Source organism: Heterocephalus glaber, unplaced genomic scaffold, assembly GCF_053883595.1.
Source record: "Heterocephalus glaber isolate CG9 unplaced genomic scaffold, H.glaber_assembly_v1.0 deba00001442, whole genome shotgun sequence".
Classification (NCBI taxonomy): Eukaryota; Metazoa; Chordata; class Mammalia; order Rodentia; family Bathyergidae; genus Heterocephalus; species Heterocephalus glaber.
In genome coordinates, this window is record NW_028258296.1 from 30,703,316 (window position 1) to 30,715,879 (window position 12,564).

The 12,564-nt window shown below is 36.7% G+C and overlaps 1 long non-coding RNA gene across 3 annotated transcripts in view; it reads left to right on the forward strand.

Annotated features, from left to right (window-relative positions):
* LOC101697564 (uncharacterized) overlaps nt 1-12,029 on the forward strand; it is a 433,033-nt gene extending 421,004 nt beyond the window's left edge. For all 3 annotated transcript variants that reach the window (XR_015452005.1, XR_015452003.1, XR_015452004.1), the window contains 3 exons: nt 5,399-5,473; nt 5,946-5,998; nt 11,683-12,029. This is a non-coding gene — a long non-coding RNA (uncharacterized LOC101697564). The remainder of the gene's footprint in view (nt 1-5,398; nt 5,474-5,945; nt 5,999-11,682) is intronic.
* The last annotated feature ends 535 nt before the right edge of the window (nt 12,030-12,564 follow it).

Below are 12,564 nucleotides of genomic sequence, written 5' to 3' on the forward strand. Positions count from 1 at the left end.
ACATTAATATTATATATTTATATAAACAGGATTGTCTTGTATTTACCAAGGTACATACTCTGGGGGAGGGGTTGTAGATGCATTTAAGGGAATAAAAGACTAAAACTGAATCATAGTTTCTGTATTCGGACAGATATTAGGACTCTATTTGCAGCAATGTACAGTGTAGAAGGGCTGAAAGGTAAGGTTGTGTTCATATACTTGTTGTATGCACTTTCAAGGTTCCTTCCTATATATTATATCACTTTAATATTCAGATTATTGCTGTTTCTATCCTATACATAAAGGAAGTGTAGCTGGCAGTGTTAGATGCCTTGAGTAAGGTTGCAGCAACAGTTTGCATGTCAACACTAACAGTAAGTCAGGATCATAGCACTTCAGGGTCAAGGTCTATACTGGTCATAGTATGTCAGGGTCTGTCTGCCTCCCACATTTGCACTTCTCATGTGTACTCACCCATACAAACAAGGGAGGAAGTGAAGAGCAATGCCATGACTCCCGTGCAGAGAGGGGTCTGGGGTCTAGCTCACTATGCTCTTTATATTCCATGCCTTGACCTCTCCACGGAAACGGTGAAGGCATAGGGAATTCAATTTGGCAAAGGCAGCCAGGTTGATTCACCAGGTGACATTTGATACTGTCAGATTGTGGCAGTTAGGCCATCAATTTCTTATGCAGTTTGGGGGAAAAGTCAACCAATGAAACTTCTGAATCACCTTTGTAATGATGAAAGATTTTCTCAAGAAAAGGATATCTCAGAGAAGCAGCAGTGTGAGGCTGAGCCATTAAAAGTGTAGTACTGAGTCCAAACCATCTGGGCTCAAATCCCAGGCCCACCTTGGTAACCCATAGGACCCTGGAAAAGGTACTAAAACCTTGCTGTGTTTCAAGTTTCTGGGTTTAAGAATTGGTATAATGGTGCCTAATGCATAAGGTTTAAAAAGATCAAGTGAGACCAAAGTGTAGCCTCTGGCACTTGGGCAGCAAGTGCTTATTAGACCAGGCAGGTCCTAGATGGTAGAGATATCGCTACTGGCTCCAGTCACACCTTTTTCTGCTTAGTGAGCTTTGTCTCTGTTCTGAATTTGTCTGCCACTTCTCTGCTGCTCACTACCTGGCTGAATGCTGTGACTCTGGGCTCTGTTCAGCAGACAGAATGGAACATGACTGTTTTGATTCCCAGTGTGAGACTTGGGGAAGGGTATTTTTATCAGAAGTGTTCAAGTAGACAGAGACTGTGGACATCCAGTTTTTCAGCTGCCTTGCCATGGGTTGGGGCTGTGTGATCATCTCCTGCACATGGACTGTGAATGGAAGTGACATACATGCTTCTGGGTAGTAGGAGGGGATGAGGTCCTTTTCTTTTCCACCAGGAACACCTAAGAACTTTTAGGAGGGTTTGCTAGGTGTAAATTATTTTCACAACAATGCTAAGATGATATTTCTTTTTAAAGCTCCCATTCTATCAGATCATACAGCATGGTTTTCCAGATGCTATATGATGTATGATGATGTCATTGCCCCCAGAGTTAATGAAGTGTGTCCTTGGGTAATCTTGTGTTTACAATTTTACTCTATTTTAATTTATTTACTATAAATACTTATAACCCGCATTAACAAAAACTCTTTGAGAGGCCTCAAAACTTTTTAAGAGTATAAAGGGATCATGAGATCAAAATATTTGAGAATCACTGAAATAGTCTACCTTGTCTATTTCAGAAATTATATGGGAAATTTGAAGTGCAATATAATTAGTCCAATCTCTTTCATTTTAAATTTAATTCTCAAAGTTTACTTTATGGGGGAGTATAGAATAAGAAATATATGTATTTTTAATTCAATAAAAGTTTTTGCTGGGGTAGGGAAACTGAGAGAGATTGAAAGTTGATGGAATAATCAGAAGATAGGACAGAACTTGAAAGTCTGGATCATAGAAAAATTAATGGTACAGAACAAAAGGCATTGTATAGGAAGCACCTTTTATTGCTGAGCATGTTAGTTAAATGTTGGTTGGTAATTTTTACCTATAACATTAGCAAGAATTTTAGAAAATAAATTATGCAAATATAAGCTGACAAGTTTAGGAGACTGGCTGTGCTCTGTCTTTCCTAATTAATTATTAAGGCAAACAGATGAAGATTTTATAAACATCTGTTTTCTGCTGTATTCTTTATATTATAATTAGTAATTATCACTAATCCTTATAATCCATAAAAATTTCAGTTATAACCTCTATTTTATACACCCAATTGATATGCACTATCAGAACCAAGATTTTAACTTAGTTCTGCCCCCCCCTACAGTTTTAATATTTTCCATAATGACAACCTGAATGCAGTTAGAGATAAAGAAATGTGATTATCATGGAATGGTGATGGTCATGGGAATTTTTCCAAGATTTTGATTTTCAACAGTTGCTTCAACAATGCCCTTTCTACCTCAGAGATTTAGTGCAAGGCTTGGGCAGAGATTTGGTGTTCGGTACTCTTTTTTTAGATTCAAGGCATCATTAGTGGTATCTAATTACCTGTGACCATTTAAGGCCATTCTTTTTATTTTTCCTTAAATTCTTTTATTGGTACATTTTAGGTATACAATATGTTTACATTTAGCATTGAGTGCTTGTACCTGTACATGATGTATCTTGGTTCTTATTTTTTTAAGGCCATTCTTTAGATTCATTCAGGCACCACATATTGAGATAAGAGGTCCTCTTACCTTGGAGACACTGTCTTAGATGCTGAGGACACATCAGTGAGCAAATCTACAAAGGTCTCTGCCATCCCAGTGTTTATCTTACAGTGGGAGAAGAAAAGAAGCATGATAATTTATACATGTTAGGTAGTGGTAAGGTCTATGGAAAAAATAAATCGAGGAAGGGGATGTATATGACTCAGTGGGAGAATGCAGTTCTCAATGGGATAGGTTGTGTGGACTTCTTGGGAAGAGGGAGTGCAAGAAAAAGCATAAGAACATGAAGGAGATACCTGGACACTCAGAGTTAGCAGCTTCGGGGAAAAGTAGAAAAACACAGAGGGTGGCCTTTGCTGAAGCTGAGTGAGTGGGAGCTGGTAAAGCCATTGCGAGGATTTTGGGCTCTCCTATGAGCAAAATGGTGCTGTGTGGAAGAGGAGAAGCAGGGGACCAGTTAGGAGGATATCCAGGAAAGCCCTATAAGAGATCTGGTGTCTCAATCCAGAGTGGTCAAGTTGTAGTAGCATTTTTAAGATAAAGTCAACATGATTTTCTAGTAACTGTTTGAAGGTGTGAGAGAAAGAGGAGGCCAGGATGACTCTAGGAGGTTTAACCTGAGTATCTGGAAGAAAATCAACTCAAATGACGAAAACTGGGGTGGGGGAGGGGAAGATCAGGAACTCAGTTCTAGCACTTGCTATAGACTAAATGTGTCCCCTCCAAAATTCAGATGTTAAAATCCTCCAGTGCTCCAATGTGATGATATTTGGAGGTTGGGCTTTTGATAGGTGATTTGGTCATCAGGGTAGAGCCCTCATGAATAGGATTAGCGCTCTCATGAGAGTCTACAGAGATCCCTTATCCCTTTTACCCAGCAAAAAAGCACCAACAAAGAGAAAGAGTGCTGTCACCTGACGCTGAATCTGCTGGTACCTTGATTTTGGACTTTAAGACTTGGTGATTGTGAGAAATAAATTGTTCTCTATAAGCTACACAGTCTGTATTTATAGTTCCCAAGATTGAAGTTTGGGCTATATTATTTAAAAGTTAGGGTAAAAAAACAAAGGAAACAAAGTCTATGTAAATAGGGAAGGGTGGTGGGGGTGAAGGGTGCATAGGTAATGGGGGAAAAATAAGAACTAAGATACATCATGTTCAGGTACAAGCACCCAATGATAAATGTAAATGTATTGTATACCTAAAATGTACCAATTAGTACATAAATAAAAAAAATAAAGGTTAGGGTAGCAGGAGAGTAATCTGGAGAAAGAAAAGTTGTTTAAGATGTAGCAACCAGTAAGGTAATTGTTCAACTTGTTTTTCTCATAATCTTACAATCAACTTGACTTTCTCAAAAATCTTTCCATCTTGTCTACTCTCCACAGACCACAGGTGATGCAGCTACATGGTTCAGAGGGGCCACAGTGTTTCTGTTCTCTGTATCTTCACCAATGAAATTTTCTAATGTTTCTTTCATCAGTTTGTCTTGGTACATTTTCATGACCATTTTCAACACCTTTTATATATACTCAAATTTCTCTCTTTTTTGAATCTATTAGTGCACTTAAAATCAACTTGTGTTAGTTATACTATAGTTCTTTGTGTACATATTTGTTATTTATCTAAACTGTAAGCTTTTTTTTTTTTGGTACTGGGAATTGAACTCAGGACCTTGCTCTTGTGAGGCAGGCATAGTGCCACTGAGCTAAATCCTGGCCCTGTAAGACTTTTGTAGGTAAGGGCCATGCTATTTTGCAGATTATTTTGCCCATGTATACAGAAAAATTGCACATCATTGAGCAATCAACAATCAGGGATGAAAAAGAAGAAACAAGGAAGTGATAATCATCTTATGCTAATAGTAACTGCATTTAGATCTAATAATTCTATGTCTGTAGAAACAAGGATTGTCATTACACTCCTGTAATAATCAACAATATAAACAATGATTCAACTGCTTTTGGGACAGGATGGACATCTGTTGTACTGGCTTCAGAATTTAAAATTCTCTCTAAAATAGCGTAATTGAGAGAGAATTTAAAAATCCAAAAAACAGAAACTATGCTAGAATCTAATAATTTTAACAATACAGGAGACACAATCTAATTGCCCATAGACAAATACTTCTTCCTTAATCTATTTCTAGAATGAATCCTGCTATCTAAAACGTCCTTGCAGATACTCATTTGCTTTCTTGGCAATGTCTTGTGCCCTCCAGTTTGGCAACAGGCCCTCTATTTCTTACTTTTCTTTCCAGGCTACTTTACATGTTTACTTTGCCTGCCATGGCATCACTGGGTTTTCTGGCTCTATTTATTTATTATTCCCAATGTACCATAATGTGAAATGCAGCATGAATGAACAATGCCTTGGAGTTGTGCAATGCAACTGTCCATTTAGCTCTGGAAGGCATTTGAGTATGTGACTTATGTTTAAGGGAGTAAATAACACATAATTATTTTTAATTTTTTATCAACTCTAGTCATTGCTTGATTAATAATGTAACTTAAGTGTTAGTTGGGATAGAAAACTATTAGAAATGAGGGATAGAAGGAAGATTATGAGCACATGTACACAGATCTAAAGCAAACAAATAAAAAAGAACAAATATTACAATTTTTTTAAAAAAAGCTTGTTCAGGAATGAAAGTTTTTATTTTTGTTCTTCATTATTGACCAATTTGATTTCCTTGGTCCCACTTTAGGTTCTTTCTTTCCCTGGAGACTCAATGATTTTATGTCTAGTGGTTCATAAGTTACAAGATATCTGGAATTAGGTGGTAAGTATTTTTCTTTCTTTAGTATGAGTCTATAAAACCTCAGCAGTTTGTATTTGAAGGCAATCAAAACTAAATGGAGCCTTGGATAATTGGCTCTCTCTTCTAATGTTTCCATAAAAACAAAATAGTATAGACAACCCTGGAAAATGTAGAGACCTTTTTCTTTCTGGATGTAGAAGGAATGACACCTAGGATATATATATATATATCAAAATATAAGGTGAATATTTAAATTAAATTATGATAAAAGACACATTGTCATTAATCAGTCTCAAAATATCCTCCTCCCTTCAAACACACTTATGCTATCATTCTATAACTTTCCAAAGCAGTTCTGGAAGTCCACTTTCCTGAGAGTCTTTAGGAGGTATGACAAAAAATACAGTAAGTATTGTATTGCTGAGTACCATCTAATGGAAAAACAGGCTCATAAAAAATATTACCGTGTGTCTTTATCTTCCTTATTCACCAGATCTGACACCCTGTGACTTCTGGCTTTCCCCAAAGACAAAATGACCATGGAAGGTAAGCATTTTGAATCTATTCGGGACATAGAGGCAGCAGGGATAGTGCAACTAAAGATACTCATGAAAGAGGACTTCCAGAATTGCTACAGAAATGGCAAGAATGGTGGCATAAGTGTATTTCAGGAGAGAGGGAGTGTCTTGAGAAGGATAAAAATATTGGCCTTTCTGTAATAAATTTTAAAAAATTTAAACACTCACTATATTGTGAATCACACCTCGGATAGATGTATAGACACATAGAGAAAAAATTAAAATATATGCAAATGAAAAAAATACCACTTTTTGTTTCTATACATATTACAGAGTGATTGGGCATTTGGAGAATGCCTAGAATAATTACTCTTCTTAAAGATGAAGTGCCGACAAAATAATCTTTTGCATAACTTGAGCTTTTAAAGGACCAACTTGATGACAAATAGTTACTATTGTGTGAATTCCCTTAGAAGTATCTCTGAAAATGAAAGTAATGGGATATAAGACCAGTGAAACTCCAGAATTTTATATTAAATCACCCATTTTTCATTTCTATATCTTAAGAAAATCAGTCCTTTTGCTGCTAGCACAAAATGAGCCACACAATGTGTTCAATGGCTTTTCTTATCCTCTTATTATAAGAAATGTGTTTCCTTCCTTTTCACCTTCTGGTGGTCCATGGCATTAGAACTTCTAGAAGACTTGGAAATAGATACCAGAAGGAACAATTGAAGCTGACTTTGCAGAACTAGATCTGGCTTGGGCAACAGGCTTTGACACTGAGTTAAGGAATATTATTTTGATGGATGATATGATTTTTAGGGCCAGGCATGGTACTTTAGAAGTGATGGAAACAGATAGCATCTTTCTCTTAAAGTGCTGACCCTTTGATTTTCCCTGGATGACATTTATGGGAATGAGACCTGAAGAATGTAGCTGGCAGGAAAATAAGCAAAATGAAGGTCCCAGTAGAAATGGATTTTCAGAAGGTGGTTGGAGATGAAGTTAGTGTGTGCTCAGGGTAGATTATTTTAAACACAGGGACTCATTATCAAATACAGAATAATATAGAGAATTGAGAACTTTTTAGAAGTTGCTCTAGGGAAGTAAAAAAGACCAAGAAAAAGGTCAGATATGACCATGTATGAAAGAACATAAGGACAAAGATGAAAGTGAGAAAGGATTTAAGGAGACTGACAGCTAGAGAAAGCCAAATGGCTTAAATGACTTGAGAAAATAATGGCAGAATCTGATGGAATGAAACTGCTTAATGTATAATGTCTGTTTGTTGGAATTCTATGCTGGCAGAAAAGGGATAATATAAATTAGGTTAATATCCATGTTCTTGGTTAGATAGTGAGCAAAATATGAAACCAAAAGTCCTTATCTGCAAATGGACTGAATGGTCAGAGAAGCATTGACTTCTAAGGTATAAGTTCTGTATTATGGAAATGACTAGAAAATGACTAGCTAAGTATCTGGAATATCCACAAGAAAGAAAAAGTATTTATGAACTTGCCAGAGTAAAAATATTATGGAAATGATGATGAAGTTTTCTTAATCTGTATTTTGGAGTGAGATTGTTACTAGTACTTGAGAAAGGCCAGGAGGAGACTAACAGTGTAACACGGAAAGAGAAAGGGATGCTTTTAAGTGTAATAGGCACATGTATGATTTTGCTACTAGGGGAGAAATTGGTAAAATTCAATCATTTGTCTATAACAGAAATAATCATGCAGATAGGACTTAATTGGCTTAATTTAAAGGTTCAAATGGGCACAGAATAAGTGCAGAACACTTTCTAAAATGAATAAATTTACCATAATTCCATACACCAACTGGAAAAATTTAAAATTAACTGAAGTGTGACTTACAAAGCCTGAAAATCTCATTATTCCATTTGCTTATTGTAATGGTTAGAAATGGTACCTGTTTAAATAGGAGGTAGGGCTAGACCATATAAGGCCAATGGAGCCAATAGGTATTCTTTTTATAACTGTACAACATTCTTTTAAATACATTAGACCATTTGTATTTGCAATGTGCGGAAAAAAACTCTTGGTATTGGCAAGGCTTTTCCATTCTCCTCATTTTAGAAAAATTTCTAGCAAAATTTTAGATGAAAAAGACAATCTAACAATAAAAGTTTTAGAGAAAACTTTACACTTAAACTGATGAATATTTAATATTTGGATGATATTCACAATGAGATATTGAGACATGGGAGAAAAAAATTTTGAGGTTTCATAATACAACAAAAAAATTTACTGACATTTCTCCTACAAAACACTTGAACTTTCCACCATCACTATTAGTGTTCATGTAAACTTAATAAACACAAAAAATGTTCATGTAAACTGAAGTGTTTTTTTCATTGAATTGTTACTGTTTATCTAAAGGTTCTGGAGGTTGAAATGATGCTCATTGGGAATCTTACTGCAGGCTCAGTAATGTAATTTCTCCCAATATCTGGCAGGCAACTCCAGCCATATCCTGCGCTCAGAAGAGCCATTTTCCTTGATCCTAGACCACATATGACTAACCTCTTTATTGTACCCCTGCTATCCAAAACTGGAAGCTGATAACATCTTACAACTGTGATGGGACCAACCACCTCAGATGTTGTAAAAAAATTAGTCCACCTTTAGTCCTTGCAGAATACGATAGAAGAGATGTAAAGTGAGATGAGAAAGAAAGAAGAGGCTGTTTATTCATAGAGAAGCCCTGCCTGTCTAATCCAGCTGTGCCCACCCTGTGTAAAGCATTCTCTGAGACCCTATCCCTTTTCTTAGTTAGCATTCTTTCCAGTCATTGCACTCACCTCCACTTGATATCATTCTGCATATGTCTCTTTATCCATTTATGATTGCCTCCCCTTCCACTAGAAAGTACCATAGACCCTTATTATACCTAATTTTGATTTCGTCAATATCATTACCTGTGGTCACCAAAATATTAAATGGAAAACTCTTGAAATAAACAGTAAGTTTTAAATTGTGAGCTGTCCCAGTAGAGTGATGTCATCTCATGTGTCCTACTCTGACCTACCCAGATCTGGTATCATCCAACTCTTGAGTGTGTCCATGATGTCTATGCCACTTGCCTGCAAATCACTTCATAGCTATCCTCATCAGGTATTGGACCTCAAATCTGCAGACAGTTTAACAAGGGACTGTGGAGTTAGCTGGTCAGGCCTCTTGGTCTCCTCACCTCCTCCCTTGTCTTCCTACTTCTCACTCCCAGTGTCTTGTCAAAACTTCCGCACCTGCAAACCATACTCTCCCCACCTCATTATATTTCCAGTGATGAGATACAGCTCACTGTCATTTGGGTCACCAAACAGCTGTCTGTTTATCTGTGCTCTTTATTTTAGCAACATCTTTTGTTAATAGTTGTGTGGAAAATGAGTTCACAAAAAATATTTAGGGGTGCGTTTTAGGAGCATTGTTTCTTTCAGAACATTGTCTTTATTAGTACCTCTTGTAGCACATAATGTTTACATTCTTTGTGGGGAGTTGGTACGTGTCCATAATACATCTTAATTCTTTTTTAATCCATTTTCCCTCCCCACACTCCCCTTTCCCTTCATCTCTTGATCCTCTTCCCTTTAAGAAGTACCTATCTCTTATTTCCTATTATCTTTTATTTTGCTCTTTATAATTTGGGTTTCACATATAAGAGAAACCATGCAATCTTTAAGGTTGTATGTCTGATTTCACTTAATATTGTAGTTTCAAGGTGCATCTATTTTTCTAGAAATGACTCGTTTGTTTATCTCTGTGGTAGATAGTACTCCATTGTGTGCAAATACCACCTTTTCTTTACCCATTCATCTGTTGATAGACATATAGACCTCTTTCAAGATTTAGCTATTATAAATTGTGCTGCTATAAACATAACTATGTAGCAGTCATTGAGTTTGGCAGGGACACGTTACCTCATTTTTATACTCTTGACACCTGATGTATAAGCTGATATCTCCATATTACATATAAGGTAACTGAGGGTTAAAAGAGTATGAAATTTCTCAAAAGTTATGGTGCTGGTAGGTGAAGGAGCCAAGAAAGACCAAGACCCACTCTGGTGGCCATCCAGGCTGCCTCAGGGTGCATTACTCTCACTGCCAGGAAGAACTGGTAGAGACAGACAAAAGAACTAAGGAGGAATCACTACAGCTGGTGCTAGTAGTTACAGAAATGGGGTAAAAAGTTTCATGGCAGGGATACATTTGTTTATTTCTGCCCAGTAGCTTCCATACCATACCTGGAATCATTTATATGTTCTAAAATATTAAGTGTTTATTATAAATCAAGTACCATACCTGACTTGCAGATGCATTAGTGAAGGACACAGAGCTATTGGCATCATACAGTGTAAAACTGTTGCCCTGATGCCACCCTCTTGGTAAAATAGAACTCTTGCATTCCGGTGGCTTTACCAATCAGTGTTGGTGAACCTATGGCACACGTGCCACAGAAGACTGCTATTGAAAGCTCTAAAAGGTTTGTCATCATTGTGTCTGGGTCCTATGCATGTACCACATACTACATCTCTCTTCCATCTACTTTCTTTTCTCCTGTCTTTTTTCTTACCTCTTGACGGTCCCTGTCACTCTCCCAGTCAGGTTTGCTTGCTACATTTCTATGGGAAGGGTTTAAATAGAATTGCATAATGAGTTTGTAGGTCCTGGTTGTTTCTGGGTTCATGGAATCTTCCATGAAAAAAGGTAATAATTATAACATCGCTTTGATATCAAGATGGCTACATTATTAATGGATATTAAAATTTATTTTTTTTTACCTAAGAGGGTTTTTTCTTCTGTTTTTAAAATAAAACATTTTTATGGACCCTCTAAAAGTACTATGGGTCCTAGTTTCTGTGCTTACTGTGCCTAATAGGTATTGATTGTGGGTCTAGGCACCATCTGCCCTAAAGATGTTGTTGATCAGAAAGCCAGACAAAATTAGGCAAGATAGACTCTCTTTGGTTATTTGTGATCTGTCTGTTTGTGACTTTTCTAGGAGTTTAAAACTTCTACCCTTTTGCTTTGACTGAGTAAACATCACTCAGTTGTCACTTGGTAATTGCCTAATTATATTATTTGGTGATAAGTGAAGTTTTTAAATGACAAACTCTTCCAAACCGCTGTGATTGGATTGGTTGTTACTTTATTTAATTTACAATTGGATTTGTAAAACCATAATTAGTCTAATTTATCTAATGACCCCCATCACAGGATGTAGAATATTTTTCAAGAGTGTTTTTAATTACAGACAAATCAACAACATAATTTTAGAAGGGTTCAAGTGAAGTGGCATTCATATAATTTCTACCACCAGTTCTAGACCAAGAATTTAGTAATGGTTCCCCTCCCACAGTAAAAAAGGTTCTTAATGAATACAAAATGTTTTTCCAAAAGGTTGAATTCATCTAGTAATTTAGAGACATACCTTTCTCTTCAAAAGTTTTGAAATCTAGTTCTTGACCTTTTCTATTCTGTGTCCAGGATAAATATATTTCTTTGGATAAAGTTAATGATGTTATAACTGATCCTGAACAAAAGGTTAAGTTCTTATAAGGACCACAATTGAATTTTTAGTTAATCTGTAAAAAGTAGCTTTTTCTGTATTTTATTTTTCCTTGTAATTTAAATGTCTCTCTTAATTAACTGTAGCTTAGAGGGAATTTGTATTTTTTTTACTCTTTTAGGGAGACCATGATGGTGACATTTGGAAGACCCTGTGTAAGGCAGGGTGATGTTCCATTATTTTTTGTACTTGCTAAAACTCAGAGTTCTGAAAAGTCTGGATGACACAATGAAAAGTTTGTGTGCTGAGCAAAATGTTGTCCAATTGGCCAATCCTCTACGTCTTGGGAAATGTCTAGAAGCTTGGCAAGAAGTTGCTCTCAAGAGAGCACGAATGCTGCCAATTTCCAATTGGCCAAGACACATTACAAGGACAACCTTCTCTCTGAGCAACCTGGCATTTCCATTCCAATTGGAATCTGCAATGTGAAGATGCACAAGGGAGGGAGATTAAACAAACGTTTTCAGATTTCTGTTCCAGGTGAATCTCTCATCTTATCTGGTCTGTTCTGATCTGCTTTTGTTCACTGACCATTTCAAACATTAAGGGACATGTTACAGGTGAGTTTTCAGAACTGATAAATGGCCAGGGCAGATGCAAGATGAGAAAACTGATCTATTTTTATACATACATATGAAGCGCTGAACCTGCCTGAACAGTTCAAGTTGTTGCTAATAAAATTTTAGATCTGCTGTGCGAGGCAACCTGCCTGACACATTGGCCCTTGCTCAAGTAGCTCCCACCCCTGATGCATGTTTGGGAAATGGTGACAGCTGTGCTCTTTGCCTGGCTGCTTCCATTTATGAAAACATGGGGGTAGATGGTAGTCACCCCCATAGGCCCCTTCACTGTGAATCTTCTTTTCTAGCCACAGCCAAGAGTAAAAGCCCCCAACAGAATTGAGTAACAGTCATTTAGAGCCTTCCTCAAATAGGCTTAATTTGCTTTTTGCTAAGAAGATCTCAGGAAATTAAAAAAGAAGATATTGGCTCAATTGAAATTT